The 16,853-nt window shown below is 39.8% G+C and overlaps 1 protein-coding gene across 6 annotated transcripts in view; it reads left to right on the plus strand.

Moving 5' to 3' along the window:
* Nucleotides 1-229: 229 nt before the first annotated feature.
* ATXN1 (ataxin 1) overlaps nt 230-16,853 on the plus strand; it is a 221,250-nt gene continuing 204,626 nt past the window's right edge. For 3 of the 6 annotated variants that reach the window (XM_032222725.1, XM_032222729.1, XM_032222731.1), the window contains exons 1-2: nt 2,191-2,396; nt 9,222-9,350. The gene's annotated coding sequence lies outside the window, so the exon portion shown is untranslated. Of the gene's footprint in view, nt 1,055-2,190; nt 2,445-3,696; nt 3,745-9,221; nt 9,351-16,853 lie in introns of those variants that run through there. The other 3 variants (XM_032222726.1, XM_032222727.1, XM_032222728.1) reach the window with 3 other exon arrangements.

Below are 16,853 nucleotides of genomic sequence, written 5' to 3' on the forward strand. Positions count from 1 at the left end.
TCTTGGTCCCATATTTATTTTGTATATAGTCAATCCATTTTTTCCAGTCTCGTTTATATCTCTCATTTGAGTGATCTTTAAGATACGCTGATATTTTAGCCATCTCGGCTAAGTTTGTAACTTTCAATGTCCATTCTTGAGTTGTAGGCAGGTCTTCCTTCTTCCAGTATTGCGTCACTAACAGTCTTGCTGCCGTTATTAGGTGCAGAATCAAGTTGGTCTCTACCACTGTAAAGTCAGTGGTGCAGCTCACTTAATAGCAATGTTATCTCGGTATATCACCAATTCTCCCACTATCATCCACGTTAACTGCATTCTGACGTAGCTGAGCTTCTGAAACAAAGGGAACATGCACTATTTTTCTAGGGAGCATGCCAGCAATCAAGTGCAGAACAGCAATGCATTTCTATAGTTACCTGGTGCAAGCATCTCGACTCTTTGCATGCTACTGTGACATAGGACAAAATTCCTCCTCACGCCTCTGATCACTACCACAGTAACACCTCAGTATAAACTAAGTCAACATACTCTATGAGGAGCAAACTCTATGAAAGTTAATGTCCACTCTGACTATAGATGCATACCAGAAGGTTTTAAGTATCCCCCCCCAATGGTATCACTTGCAAAAGTCTCTTTAAAAAAGGCAATAGTTGCCTCGTATCCCTTGTAAGGTTTGGGGACCTCAGTGAAGGAAGATGACAGACTCTTAGACGGGCACATGTGCTTCATTTGAGATGAAGGACCATGAAGGAAGAGCACAGAGAAATGCAAACGCTAACAAAACCTCACGTTCTTTGCTAGAAGCAATGAAGACACTCGGAAAGGGTTAAGGCTGGCTTGGCCGGGGCTGTGTTCTGCGTATGCAATAATCTGTGTGGCTCTCTTGGCCGTCTGACAAAAGAGTTGCCTCCTTCTCCTCCACCCCTTTGCATGAAGTAGGATCCTTGAGGCTGCCAACTGCTCCATATTTGCCTTCTATTACACATTTACATACTGGAGAAGAGAGCGGAGCCAGCTTCTATCCTGCAGACCATCATCGTTTCTGTTACAGTTGGTAAGGGAAGCAACTGTTATCACACCGAAGGGGAAATAAATTATTATTATTTTTCTTATTTTAAAAAAAAGGCAACCCCCCCCACCCCCCCACCCCAAAGCCCTTGAGATCAACTGGCAAGTATTTTTCCCACCACCACCACCACCACCCTCCGGTCTGTCTTCCCCACTACAACCCCAGTCTCCACTGACACTTTTATACAGTAAGTGGCTTTTCTTTTTTTTTTTTATTAAAAAAAAAAAATTCCTCTGCTTTCGCTTCTTTCGCTCCCCTCCCCTCAACTCCCAAGCAAAAGCCTCCAGATATTTCCAGCTGGAAAAACACATACAAGGTTACTAGGGGGGGGGGGGGGAGTGGTAGGGAAGGGCGACGTAGCTCTTGTGTTATGCCACGGCTTGGAAGGAAAAGTCGCCCCGGTTAAGAATTCTGCAAAATGCATCTTCTTCATCCTCCTCCTCCTCTCGGTTTCCCCCCACTCTCTTCTTTCTCACTCTACCCCCCCCCTCCCTTCCTCCCCCGGGCTTTATGTGTCGAGGCCGGAGCGAGGAGGAAGGAAGGAGAAACCAGGCCAGGATGGTGTTATTTTTACGTGCAGTGGGTGGTGCTGCCTGAAATTCTTTGCATTCTGGGCATACGAGAAATGCAACCCCCCCCCCCCACCCACCCCATGCATTTGAGAGTAAAGGAAGGACAGGAAATCGTATGACCCCCCCACCCTCCGTTTTCACCGCTCTGGTGACCCCCACCCCCCAAAAACACCCCCCCCACCCCATGCATTTGGCTTGTGTGCTGCCTGGCTTTCCTCCCGGCGTTGAACTGGGGAGAGAGAGGGGGAGCCTCCCCGCCGCCTGGCTCCTTAAGTGCGTGACTGGCACCCGGGGAGCCATTGGCGCGGGGAGCGCGGGGCTTATAAGCGCAGGCCGCGGAGTCTTTTTTGTTTTTTCCCCCCCCGAAGCAACGCCCTCCGCCGGCTGCCTCGCTGGCCGCCGCCGTCTGGCTAAGAGTCGCGTCCCTCCTTTGCCGCTGCTGAAGGCCGGCTGGGCTGCCGAGGGCGAGCGGAAGAGCGCCCGCCTTTCTCTCTCTCCCCCTGCTCACTCCTCCCCCGGCTTGATAGTAAGGGAGGGCCAGCCGCCGCTGCACTGTGTAGTACGGGGCTGGGTGGCTGCCGGAGGGGTGAATGAAGCGAAGAGGCGGCGCAGGAGGAGGAGGAGGAGGTGCTGGGACTGGGATGTGCCCAGCAGCGGTAGCAGTTCCAGCTCCTCCACTATGCTCCTACATTCAGGCCCCAAATCGGCTGGAGGCTCCTCCGGGCACTACTACTACTACAGCAAGGAGTCAGTGAGTGAGTAAAGGCCACCGCTGGGCACGGGAGGAGGAGGAGGAGGAGGAGGTAGGGCTCCGTTACAGGTGGGGAGGGAGAGACACACTATGTTCCCCTTCACCTTGACCCATCCTCCCCCGGCAGCTTCTGCTTTTCACCTTCCGCTAGGCTTTTCCCTGGGAAGGGAAGATTCGCCACCCTGCAGGATCGTCCAAGATTTTGCCAGGGAGGATCGGCTTTTTTTCCCCTTCCTTTTTTGCTTTTTAATAGATCCGACAGAGTTGCTTCCCCCCCTTTAAAGAAAAAGGAAGGGGGGAAGGGAGGGGAAAAAAAAGAGGCAATTCCGCCTTTTGAAATCCTGTTTCGTGTCTCTTGGTGCTGTCCTGCTTCGCGTCGCTCACTCTCCCAATTATTTTTCAAAAGTTACCTTCTACGAGTTTGCCAAAGCCTCCTTCGGATTCTCCAAGCCTCGAAACAATTGTGTAACCCCCCCCCCCAATAATGTTACAGAGAAAGTATTTTTTTCCCCCTGCATATGTTGATCTGTAGTGTACATGCTAATGGCAACAGCAAAATAACATTTTGAAAGGGGAGAGAGAGATACAACAAAATAACATTTTGAAAGAGATACCCGAGGTGTTTTGGGATTTTGTAAAAAAAGAGCAGCCAAGAAAAAGACCAGAATCCAGTGATCGGAAAAAGAGAGCAAATTGAAAGCTTGTTATATAATGCCACACTATGTGGCTAACAAGAACAAGCTATTTTTATTTTGTTTACCGTAAGGTATGCAATAGGGACTCCTCCAGAATCATATTTTTCCCTAGTGATCATAAACCCAGGTAGAATCGGAGGAGAAAGGGAATCCCACACACTTTATAATTTCATAATGGGCATAATAATTAGTTTTACAATTATGTCTTTGGGTAACCACAATTATGTAAGTTACATGTCTTTAGTTTGTGGAGTCTTTTTTTTTTTACCCATATATTTGAATATGAAATATTTCATGATGGAGGTGATTACATCTTTAGCAAATCCACATTTAGTGTTTTTTTTTGACAGGTTTAGTAAATTACCTATGATTCAGTGTAACCAGTTACTTTGCTGAGATTCTGGGGCAGTTTATTTCAGTTTACAATGAAACCTTAAAACAGCACATTCAGATTTCATCAGTGAATGTGGATTTGTTTGTCTGGGTGGTGAGGACAGCCTAGTGTTATTGCGCTGAGAATAAGGGTTATGAATGAGGAAGAGATAACTGATGAGATACTGGATTACTTAGAGTTATACGCTTATTCATCTCCTGTTAACTGTTTTACAGGTCATTCTGTGTCGAATAAAACTATCCTTATTCTCATCCACTGCAAATGTAAGCCAAAAGCTGATAGGTTTTCCACATTTTTCTCTGTGCGTGTGTATGTGTGTGCGTGTGCTGTCATGTAGAGACATGTCACTGGTGTAGGTTTCAATGCACTCTCTCATGCCCTGATCAGTCATGTAATTAGATTGAGGTGCCATGGTAACAGACAGTATTCACCATCCATTCAGGTGCATTTTTCTTGTGACGGGGGTACCTCGGATGGGCTTGTGTTGCAGGCATGAACAACTTTGTAGTCACTTGTATACTATTTATTGTGTGTTGCCTGTTTGCATGTGATGCACATAATTTGTATAAACATTGAAATGGAAAAAAAATCAGAAGCTGCATGTAATATTGGAGCAATTTCAACTTTGAATTTAGGAGTTGCAAGACTTTCTGTACAGCATTAGTATTTTTATTTTTATTTTTCTTGTATATAGATCTTTAGCAGTAAAGTGATTGTTCACATTAGAAATTAGGTTAAGCTGGTTGCTGAATATTTTCTTTTTTTAGTCGTCTTCAGAGGCTTGTAAAATTATAAACTCTGGTAATGGTTCATCCCTCTCCTCTGCATGAATTTCTGAGTGCAATTGAAAATATTTAACCTAAAGGTATTATTATTATTATTATTTGAGCTACCAGAAGGCATTTGTGATTGCTTTTAAACTTGGAGCAGCTTCTTTTTAAGTTTAAACTTCCTTTGAGTTTTAGTTGGTTTATGGTTGGTATTTTACTTTGAGGAAATCCTTTATCCTTTAGGGCAGCTTTGTAGGATAGGCAACTTTGGCTGTTTTCCTGTTTGTTTCAGTTGGACTATCTATACATATGTTGAATGACAGCAGCTTTTTACTAGCATAACATTTTATTAATTGGATTGCTTAAAATAAGGATTAATTGGATATGTATTTAATTTGGTATTGAGAACTGAGATTTCAGATTTTTCTTTTTTAATTCTTTTCTATCTGCAATGAAACAAGCTTTGTAGTATTTTTAATCAGTCCCTTTATATTTTCACAAGAATGGCCTGTATAACTTTTTTTTTAATGTGTGTTTGTATCATCTTTATTGTCCAAATGTGCTTTGTATGTTCAGAACATCAAACCACTGCAGGAATTTAAAGACTCCAACCCTTAAAAAATATTGCAGGCATAATAGCTTGCAGCTTCCTGGAATGCATTTCTAGCTGTGCTGTTGATTGATGAACGACTTTTACATCCCAGATTCTAAAATTTACGCAATGTTTGTCAGGAGCATATAGGTTTATAACTAATTCACGATAAGGTTCTCATCTTGGATTCTAAACAGATTTTCCGATAAAGACATTTTGTGTAAATAGAAAGTTGTGAGCTATGCAAATGCCATGAACATGTATTGTTAGTAGATTAACAGTTGTCTGTAGTATTTTAAAACTTCAGAGTTTATACTAAAAAACAACAACAACCCTTTCAGTAAAATAATTGAGTTGGTTGCTTAACCATTCGGAGACAGGAATCATACATGATAATGTACTTTCAATGGCATGCAAAAGTTAAACATCCTGATGTCTTAGTTTATGAATTTGTAGAAATTATTTTTGATCTAAACTACAGCAACTAATGCAGGTAACACTGAAATAATTTCAGACTAAAATGCATTATAATATAAATAGATTTTATTTGTTTTAGCAATTAACAGGTAAGGGAAGGTTTTTGAGAAAATAAAACAAGTTGGAATTTAATCGTAACAATCTATTTGTTTGAAGGTCATAGTGAGCATAATGTAAATATTTTAACAGTTTATTTAATGATTTACATAATTCTCCAATAGTTTTGTTTATTTATTTTTTGTATCACTGTTTTAAGCACAATATTAAATTTAGAGAAGAGCAAAGCTTTTTATTATTGTTGATATATTTTTAATGCAAAGTAAAACACATTAACAATGCCAAAGTTACATATTTGTATGCTTCTATGTCACATGTTGATTTTAAAAAAAGGTTATATTTTGCTATGCTCCAAGTTATTAAATTATTGGTATTTGGAACCTTCATCCCCATTAACCATTTCGAAACTGGAAATCTTTGTTTATTTATTCTCAGTATTGTTGATTGCAGGCATGTCTTTCATCTGTATATCTAATTGGCATACTTCTCTCTGTCTGCCGAGTGTCAGCTTCACTTCTGATGATGATCTTTTAGAGCAGTTTCTCACACAAGCAGTCCTATTAAGGGAGGCTGTTATTAGTTTACAGATTCCATCACATTCTGTTCAGATTTCGGTTTTGGGCCAGTGTGTGCCATCCAGCAGTCTGAGAAAAAGAAAGAAAGAAACGAATGTGACAGGGAATAGCAAGGGGAACATAGGATTAATTTTATAGAATGTCTCTTTCTCACGGTCCTGCTACTATGATATGATTGACTTGTTTATGAAGCTTTATGAATGTGTAGGAATGCTTTAGACTGAGATATCTGAAGAATGATGTGCTTTCACTTTGCACTTCAAAAGTTAGTAGCAGGGCTTTTATTTCTAGTTACATTTTATAAGCAACCTTTTCTGATTATATTTTTTTAAGCGTCAGATGATCTTTATGATAGTATTTACTACAGAATCGCCTATTGTGTAATAAAACATATCTAGTTCTTTGCTCTGACAGCTGGAGGGCAGTGCTTTACATATATTGATGTCTATGAGAACAAAAGTAGGCCTCACTCCCCCCCTTCACTACCACAGTAGTGAATGTTGACTGAAATGTTTATTAAGTTCAGGCATAATTTGTTAAGAAGCAGTTTCTTTGTTGAGAGAATCTTTGAGTGCTTTGCTGGCCCATTGATCTGGTGAATAATTAACTGTTTAGGTGGAATTCATGTACTTAGTACAAATAATAGATCTGGAGAGCAATTCTCTATCTGGCTATCTGAGAATAAATTCAGTGAATTGAACAAAATTTTTCATTACTCATGTAGGTTATCCTACAATATGATTAATGTAATAAATGAATTTTAAAAACTCTGCAAGTTAAACTACAGAGTTCTGGTGTGTGTGTGTGTGTGTAGAATTGTATATTGGAATTGAAACAAAGGTGATGTGAACAGCTGGATAACATTTTAATATGTGAATTATTTCCACAATTTTTAGGAGATTGTGATTTAATAAATCGATGGAATTTTTTTGGTGAACTTTTACAAAGAGACATCAATAATTATGGATATACTAAGGAAGTTCTATTGTACAAGCCTGATTTAAATGGGATATGTGGAGAAAATAGAATATATAAAGAGAATCTTCTTAATAGACTGTGCTCGATTTGATTAAATCTTCAGCTTAATTTGAAGTAAAATAAAAAAGGAGTATAAAGTTCCAGCAGGTGGCGATACATGGTCTATCTTTTCTGTCTCAGAAACTAAGCAGAGTTAGACTTGATTGGTATTTGGATGGGAGACCACCAGGATATAATGATTACTAGATCAGGAAATTGGAAAAACATCCTGGAAGAAAGAATTGTTCCATATTGTTGCAAGAAAATGATACAAACTTCACTAGGAATTTAGCTTGAGTTTAAAGTAGACTTCATAGTTGGAATTAAAAAGTACAGAGGAGTACACATATATGTGCAAACATATAATTTCAAGGAGGAATGTATTGCTTTTCAGCATATGATTTCAAGAAACCTGAAACTATATGTTATAAAATAAGCTGATCCAAAGAAAGGAAATGTAATGTACTTATTTATATTTGTAAGCGCTTGTACCTTAAACATTGCACCGTGTCAGGGATAACATAGCAACCATAAAAATGAGGAAAGAGATGATAAAGTACTTCAACTGACCCCGAAACTTTTTTTAAAATTAAATCACTTTCCCTTTTATATTGTCCTTTAAGCTATAAAGTTTCCACTGAAGTTCTGGGAATGGTGCATTCTGATAGAGAAATAAACACATTTAACTTTCTCACAATTTTATGTTATTTATGCTATTAGATATTCTAATATGGGTGGGTTATTTTTTTAAAGAAATATGCTATAATAGCTTCAGATTCTTGTTATTTTCTGATACTTCATTTTAATGGGAAAGCTTCTCTTGCAGACCCTTCTTTTGCAAAAGAAGACATTTGATTTGTATAGTTAGATACAGGTATATCTATCTATATCCCTGTGTCCTTGTAATATCACCACAGGCTGGTTTCCACAATTTTGTGCAAGTTCTAAGAAGAATCCACTGTAGCTAACACTGTGATGCCAACATTATTTGAAGAGCAGATTTAGGCGATTTTTTTCCCCTGTTGTTACACAGGCTTGTAATAGCATTCTTATGTGTCATCTGGCAATATTGACCACTGTATCACACTAAAGCAATTCATTTACATTGGCCTGATTCATTTTTTTTGCGGGGGGGGGAATTAATGAAATGTATGATCTATTTCAGGAAAGAAACGATGTTTTACAGGCTACAATGAATGCAATTTCATATGACATTAAGTCAGAACAACATTATAGCTTAACACAAGGTTGGCTATTTGGTGCATTCCAGATGTTTTAAAGTCCTGCATTGCCTAGTCTTTGGCTGTGCTCACTGGAGATTGTAGGAATCGAAACTGAAGATATCTGGAGGGCAATTGGTGGCTTTACGTTATGGTTTATATCTGGTGGTATTCCCCGGTTAAGCTGTTGCTTTGTAGCATGTGTTTCAAATAGCTACGGTTATATGTACGGTTTAATCGATCTTGACTAAATCCTAAAAATTATGAATGCTATCTTCTGTTTCCCCCCTTTTTTTTCCAATACTCGCCAAGAAATATAGCTGATTTGTCTGTTTCACCACAGGGAGATTCGACTCTGCTATTGTTATCTTCTGACAAGAGGAGGTTCTTTGAATTTTGCTCCACCATTTTTTGCCTTTAGAGAGGGAAGAGAGAAGGAGAAAATATACCATATCTTAATTTTGTTAAAATTAAGCTTATGTACCAGAAAGCACCCGCCATGTCTGTCAGGGTTGATATAAAGATAAAGACAAGAAGAATAGAGTTATGTTTAAAGGTCACAGATTTTGAATGATTTTCTGGAACCATAACAAATCCTTTTGATATTTGCTATATTGTACCAATGCATTGCAATAAATCCCCATTTGTTTGAGAGGCGCAGCCAATCTTCTTAAAACCTTCTTAGGATTCCTTTCTGAAATTGAATTCTGACCAATAGTATCCAATAAGTTGATATCAGATATTATAGAAGTTTTTGGTAATTTTAGCAATGCATTCTATTGGATCATTTTAACAATATAGTTTGTTGAGTCGGTTTAGCAATGCAATCTAGCATATTCCAAAGTAATCCTCATTGAGCTCAATAAGACTTATTTTCCGATAATGTGCATTGAATAAATCATAAACCCATGAGAGATATAGCCCATTTCATCATCCATTATTCTGCTTTATTCAAAACACATTTCATATATTTGCTACTTTGTAAGTGGATGGTAAATTATCTTTTTTTGTATATTTTTTGCTTCTCTTCAGATTTTCAATCACAGACACATCAAATTAAAGAGACAATCTAAGCCCTGAGCTTCTTTCTTCACCTATTCAAGGCAACTGCAGCAACAAGTTTTACCTTTCCTTAAAAGGTGCTCCTTTCCCCTAAACAAGGTGAGAACTTTCTTTTTAATAATGTATTTTGCAAAAGAGTTTAATTTGATCTGATGTTTCACACAAATGTTTATAGCATCATTTCTGCTTCGAGGTTTTTTTTCTTCTTTCAAGCCTAGTTCACCACCTAAGAATTGATTGTCTCTATTGATATATTCCATGAATGTTTTGTTGGTTATGTTCTGAGTATAAAGTAAGATGTCTTCCCAATTGCATAAGTATATTAGATTTGCATTCTGGTTGTTATTCGCTTGATTCTAGAGCAGCTGAGGGCAATGTGGTGCCCTCAGCTGCTTGCCCTATTTGGGTAAGGTATTGCCCCATCTGGGTAAGGTATATTGGGAGTGGACAGAGGAAAGGTTTTTTTTAATGAGCTATCCCACCATTTTATTTTCTTTTTACCTACAAAACAAGGGTACCCAATCAAAGTTTCAAAGTGGACACTCACCGCCACTATTGATCAACATAGTAAATTACTAAGCATGTACGATACTTCAAAAGTAAACAACATTTCTCAGTCCCACTGTTGAAAGAAATGTCCTTCTGGGTTCAGCTCCAAGTGGGGAAGAAGACACTGGAGATATGGAGGCTGCTTGGAAAGATGGTTTATTGTTGGACAGGGCCACATGGGTTGAGCCCTGAACAGAAAAGGTGATCACATGCTTCAATGTAGGTGGAGAAGAAGAGAAGGGCCGAGGGAGGGGCTTGCTAGGCTTTTTATACCCTGTTTAGTCCCACCTCTCTGTTTCCTGTTCCTGTGTAAGAAATGTATTCTGATTGGTTGTCAGACTCCCATGGGGCCATGCAGGGGGCTACTCTCTAGGCTGTGATGAGTTCTCAGATGCCTTGTGGTCAGTTGAGTATATTATCATGCCTTTCTGTAGCTGCTGGTGAAGTCTTTATTATGTAAAGTGGGCTAGCCTGGCTAGTCTTAATGGGTCTATTGACAAAGTGGGGATGGGCAAGAAGCTACAGGCAACTATTCTGTCTTTTAAAACATGCTTCTTTTCACATCCAGAGAAATATTCTGCCTTTTCAATATTTCCTAGGATATTTCATTTTTCTGGGAGAGGGCTGGATGATAACTTCCCACACCACGAACATACACATTTATATAGAAGTTATAGATATTATGGTAACTTCTATTGCACCTATTCCTGTTCTTCTTTTTCTTTTGTGCTTTATCACTTTCCTCAGTCTACAGATCATCATGTTCTCTTGTGCTGTTTTCCTGGATTACCGTAATCCCTAAGGAACATTGGATTCCTGTTACCCCAAGAACCCTTTGGGAGTCCTCAGAGTCCTCTCCACTACAGGTGAAACTCGAAAATTTAGAATATCGTGCAAAAGTTCATTTATTTCAGTAAAGCAACTTAAAAGGTGAAAGCAATATATGAGATAGACTCATTACATGCAAAGCAAGATAGTTCAAGCCACATTATCATCACATCATAATTGTGATGATTATGGCTTACAGCTCATGAAAGCTCCAAATCCACAAAATCTCAGAAAATTAGAATATTGTGAAAAGGTGCAATATTCTAGGCTCAAAGTGCCCCACTCTAATCAGCTAATTAAGCCATAACACCTGCAAAGGGATCCTGAGCCTTTAAATGGTCTCTCAGTCTGGTTCAGTAGGAATCACAATCATGGGAAAGACTGCTGACCTGACAGTTGTGCAGAAAACCCTCATTGGCACCCTCCATAAGGAGGGACAGCCTCTAAAGGCAATTGCAAAATAAGTTGGATGTTCCCAAAGTGCTGTATCAAAGCACATTAATAGAAAGTTATGTGGAAGGGAAAAGTGGGGAAGAAAAAGGTGCACAAGCAGCAGGGATGACCGCAGCCTGAAGAGGATTGTCAGGAAAAGGCCATTCAAAAGACTCCTTTCACAAGGAGCGGACTGAGGCTGGAGTCAGTGCATCAAGAGCCACCACACACAGATGGATCCTGGACATGGGCTTCAAATGTCGTATTCCTCTTGTCAAGCCACTCCTGAACAACAAACAACATCAGAAGTGCCTTACCTGGGCTAAAGAAAAACAGACCTGGTCTGTTGCTCAGTGGTCCAAAGTTCTCTTTTCTGATGAGAGCAACTTTTGCATCTCATTTGGAAACCAAGGACCCAGAGTATGGAGGAAGAATGGAGAGGCACACATTGCAAGGTGCTTGAAGTCCAGTGTGAAGTTTCCACAGTCTGTGTTGATTTGGGGAGCCATGTCATCTGCTGGTGTTGGTCAACTGTGCTTCATTAAGTCCAGGGTCAACGCAGCTATCTACCAGGAGATTTTGGAGCACTTGATGCTTCCTTCCGCAGACGAGCTTTATGGGGATGCTGACTTCATTTTCCAGCAGGACTTGGCACCTGCCCACACTGCCAAAAGCACCAAAACTTGGTTCAATGACCGTGGGATTACTGTGCTTGATTGGTCAGCAAACTCACCTGACCTGAAGTCCATAGAGAATCTATGGGGCATTGCCAAGAGAAAGATGAGAGACATAGGACCGAACAATGCAGAAGAGCTGAAGGCCGCTATTGAAGCATCCTAGTCTTCCATAACACCTCAGCAATACCACAGGCTGATAGCTTCCATGCCCCGCCGCATTGAGGCAGTAATTGCTGCAAAAGGGGCCCAAACCAAGTACTGAGTACATATGCATGCGTATACTTTTCAGAGGCCTGATATTGTTCTATGTACAATCCTTGTTTAATTGATTGCATATAATAATATTCTAACTTTCTGAGATTGTGGATTTGGGGTTTTCATGAGCTGTAAGCCATAATCATCACAATTATGATGTGATGATAATGTGGCTTGAACTATCTTGCTTTGCATGTAATGAGTCTATCTCATATATTAGTTTCACCTTTTAAGTTGCATTACTGAAATAAATGAACTTTTGCACAATATTCTAATTTTTCGAGTTTCACCTATATGTTGACAAAGTAATTTCCTTCCATTTTCTGTTTACATCTAGGAAAAAAGTAATTTAGCGCCACACTTATCAATATGTCTTTAAATTACATGGTGCCTACATTATATTTTATTGTGGGTGGGAGGTGCAACATTGTATTTTTAAAAAGAATGATTGCAAGAACTGGTTGTAAAGATGTTCAATTTACACTTAGTGCTTAACTAAAATGGAAAGAGCTTGGTTAAATTATGACATTGAATGATGCATGCTAGATAAAAGAGTTTCATACTTGTACCATTATATGCTTTGTCACTGGAGAGAAAATTATAGACTAACTGATAGAACAGATTGGTAAATTATATTATAATAGCACTAATATTTATTTGGTGCCAGCAACAGTATTTCATTGTGTGTATTTCAGATACTAGCCACCATTACAATGTGAATGATGAATAGAGAGCGCTTAATTTCTATGGTGCAGCCACTCTGTTTAATCATTTGGAATCATTTATTCCAACTCATATGGTTTTTTGTGCTCTACTTGGGGCTGCCCCTGAAAAGTGTTCGGAGACTGCAACTAGTCCAGAATGCAGCCGCGCGAGTGATACTGGGTGTGCCAAGGTACACCCACGTCACACCTATCCTCCGCGAGCTGCACTGGCTGCCCATTGGTCTCCGAACACGATTCAAGGTGCTGGTTATTACCTTTAAAGCCCTACATGGCCTAGGACCTGGGTACCTACGAGACCGTCTCCTGCCATATACCTCCCTTAGACCAATAAGATCACACAGGATGGACCTTCTCCGGGTGCCTTCAGCAGGACAATGCCGGCTGGCGGTGCCTAGGAGTAGGGCCTTCTCTGTTGCCGCTCCAGCCATATGGAATGAGCTGCCCCCAGAGATCCGGGCCATCCCCACTCTCATGGCCTTTCGCAAAGGCATTAAAACCTGGCTTTTCCGGCAGGCCTTCTGATTGGTGTTTGTTGCGTTCTTTTTTTAACTTTGTGTGTCCTATTGTTTTTAAGTTCTTTTAATTTCTTTTTTTATTCTGTAAGCCGCCCGGAGTCCTTTGGGATTGGGCGGCATAGAAACCTATTCAATTCAATTCAATTTTAGGCTCCATCTACAGATTTGTTGACATGTTCTTATGCCCCTCTTCAGGGCCAGCATTCACCATTTCATCATTAGGTAGAATGATGATATTTGGTACAGAACTTGTTTATAGAATTATCAGGGTGACGTTTAGTGGGAAATTCTTAAAGTGGTGATATTTAATTGATGAAATTGTTAATAATCAGTGCTGAATGATTTGTGCAAGCCAGCACAGCATCATTAGAAATGTGCTACAGGTTTTTTTTTTCATTTATTATTATTATTTCTTGCATCTTAAATCTTTATTTCAAATATTGTCTTCAAAGACATGTTGGACCTGGTTCAGAAACCGGTTGGACCAGTTCCTGGTAGTCACAGAGATCAGTATCTGTTAGTGCCACTGTGGTTGGCCACTGTGGGAACAAACTGCTAGACTAGATTGTGTGTGTGTGTGTGTGTGTGTCTGTGTCTGTGTGTGTGTGTGTCTCCATCCGTCCGTCCCCAAACAGGACACCGCTTATGCTTTTATGTCCTGATTATGGAAATGTGTGGTTGATAGAGATGCTTTTATAATATAATTCAAACCCATCAATGACCAAAGCAAATTTCAAAAGTGGCTGGGATAATTAGAACTGCGTCTTAGGTAAACTATTATATATATTTCTATTTAGTTTAAATGCCCCCGATGGTAAGAGTACAGTACAGACTTCTTCGGTTCTAGATAGTGTACAGTTCTTACCTTGATGGCAGTTGTCATCCTTGTTTAATAAGATGAAAATGTGATTTATCAGTTTAACAAACAACCACCTTAATAAGCTCCTGTAGTAAGGGCTGCATGTAAGTGATCCTTGCTGGGGTGGGACTGGTTGTCACTGGTTCCACTAGGGTGGAACGACTGACATATTTACACCTTTGAGCCGAGGTGGCGCAGTGGTTAAATGCAGCACTGCAGGCTACTTCAGCTGACTGCAGTTCTGCAGTTCGGCTGTTCAAATCTCACCGGCTCAGGGTTGACTCAGCCATCCATCCTTCCAAGGTGGGTAAAATGAGGACCGGGATTGTTGTTGGGGACAATATGCTGACTCTGTAAACTGCTTAGAGAGGGCTGAAAGCCCTATGAAGCGGTATATAAGTCTAACTGCTATTGCTATAGAATAACTATAATCAGTACCAACAGCATTTGGAGTACTGCTATGTGGATACTCACAGAGCTTTGCTATTTGCCATGTTTCCTTTGGGTTGTGGCTTATATGAATTTCCTAGTGTTTTTTCATTCTTATTTCTTTAAAAATATTTGAAATGAATATTCATGTTTGTGATTTTTTTCAAAAGAAAAAAATACTGTGGGGAAGGTATTAGTGCCCCCTGCTGTTTGAGTGAGAAAACCTTTACTTAACAGGAACAGAAAAAAATAATTTTATTTCCACTATATTCAATTGTATTTGAAAGGAAATTAATTCTTTTTAAAATACTGTCTATTTAGTGTTGATGAATTGTTAATATTGGCTGATGATTGTAGACTTGTAAAACTGACTTAATGGTAATTCTTTACCAGTTTTGTCCTGTATTCAACATTTTAAAAATATATTTCATGCTTATATTCTGCTTTCTCACTAATACTGGATAGTAAAGTATACAAACGTAAAATATATTGAGAGTTTGAAAGCCTTTTCATATTGTAGATGTTTAAGAAAGACAACATACATCTTCAGTTCTTAGTTCAAATATTATTGGTGGTCTCTTGTAAACATAATACTGTATTCATGAAAAATAGGACTAAGATTGATTGCCTTCATCGGGAAAATGCTTTAATGTTGTGAAAAGATATGCTTCTCATGCCCTCTCAAAGAGCCAAGGTGGCGCAGTGGTTAAATGCAGCACTGCAGGCTACTGCTAGATCAGCAGTTCAGCGGTTCAAATCTCACCGGCTCAGGGTTGACTCAGCCTTCCATCCTTCCGAGGTGGGTAAAATGAGGACCCAGATTGTTGGGGGCAATATGCTGACTCTCTGTAAACCGCTTAGAGAGGCCTGAAAGGCCTATGAAGCGGTATATAAGTCTACTGCTATTGCTATTGCTATTTGTGAACTAAATAAATTAAAAAATAGTGGACAATGGTTGCTTTTCCTGTACAGATAGTCCTCATTTAATGACCATAATTGGGATTGGCAATTCTGTTGCTAAATGACACCATCATTAAACATCACCATTCTGGATTTATGATGGAGGTAATTTTGCCGCAATCCCTAAGCAAATAACCCGCAGTCATTGAGTGAAATATGACTGCAATTTGCAATTTTATTGCTGGCTTCTCCATTGACTTTGCTTATTGGAAGCTGATTGTGAAGCTTGCAATGTGATCACATGATTGTGAGACACTGTGACGGACAGTAAATGCATCCGGTTGCATTTATTGAATCTGAATATAGAAACCTTTGCATATGAATGTAGATATAGAAACCCGTTCTGTCCCCCCTTCCTCGCTCGTTAACATACAAAAGTGGGTGGTAGGTATAAAAAGGTTGACTACCCCTGAACTAGGGTATCACAGGGCAACAATTTCTGAATCAACCTACCTCAAATGGGCTAATTTAAAAAGTGTGTCTAAAATCTAGGACCCATTATTTATGTGGGAGTGAAACTTCGGCAAAATTGGGCTGCTTAAATGCTTCACCACCACTATGCTGCTGTGGTCGGTTGCGGTCATGTGATCATCATTTTCAGTACTCCCTGACAGCTTCCTCCCCAGGATATTCAATGGGGAAGCTGGCAGGAAGTTGCTTCTTCCCTCACTGCTTTTTTGCCCTTGGTCATTCTCCATCTCTGTTTCAATATTAGCAATAGCAGTAGCAGTTAGACTTATATACCGCTTCATAGGGCTTTCAGCCCTCTCTAAGCAGTTTACAGAGTCAGCATATTGCCCCCAACAACAATCCGGGTTCTCATTTCACCCACCTCGGAAGGATGGAAGGCTGAGTCAACCTTGAGCCGGTAAGATTTGAACCGCCGAACTGCAGATAACAGTCAGCTGAAGTGGCCTGCAGTACTGCACCCTAACCACTGCGCCACCTCGGCTTTTCTTATTGAATACAGGTTGGCTGGTTAGAACATACATTCCTCTCCCAATAGAATTAATGGGACTATAAAAGAGGAAAATATGTGAGTTATGAAAGAGTGTGTGAATTTTTTTATTTTATTACAGAGTGCAACTGAAGGGTGTGAATTTTATTGAAGTAACAGAAAATAGAATGAAGACATTTTAAGATGTGTAACAGTGGTGGGATTCAAATAATTTAACAACTGGTTCTCTGCCCTAATGACCAGCTGGGTAGGCGGGGCTTGGTGGTCATGTGACTGGGTGGGCGTGGCCAACTCAACATCATTCACGTCGATGGGCGCTTCGTCTTAGCTGTTAGAATATAATAAAGGTTAACCGGAGAGGCAGTTTCTGTAAGCAAGGCAATAAAAATTAGTCTAGAAACAACACCAGAATGTT

Source organism: Thamnophis elegans, chromosome 8 (assembly GCF_009769535.1).
Source record: "Thamnophis elegans isolate rThaEle1 chromosome 8, rThaEle1.pri, whole genome shotgun sequence".
Lineage (NCBI taxonomy): Eukaryota > Metazoa > Chordata > Lepidosauria > Squamata > Colubridae > Thamnophis > Thamnophis elegans.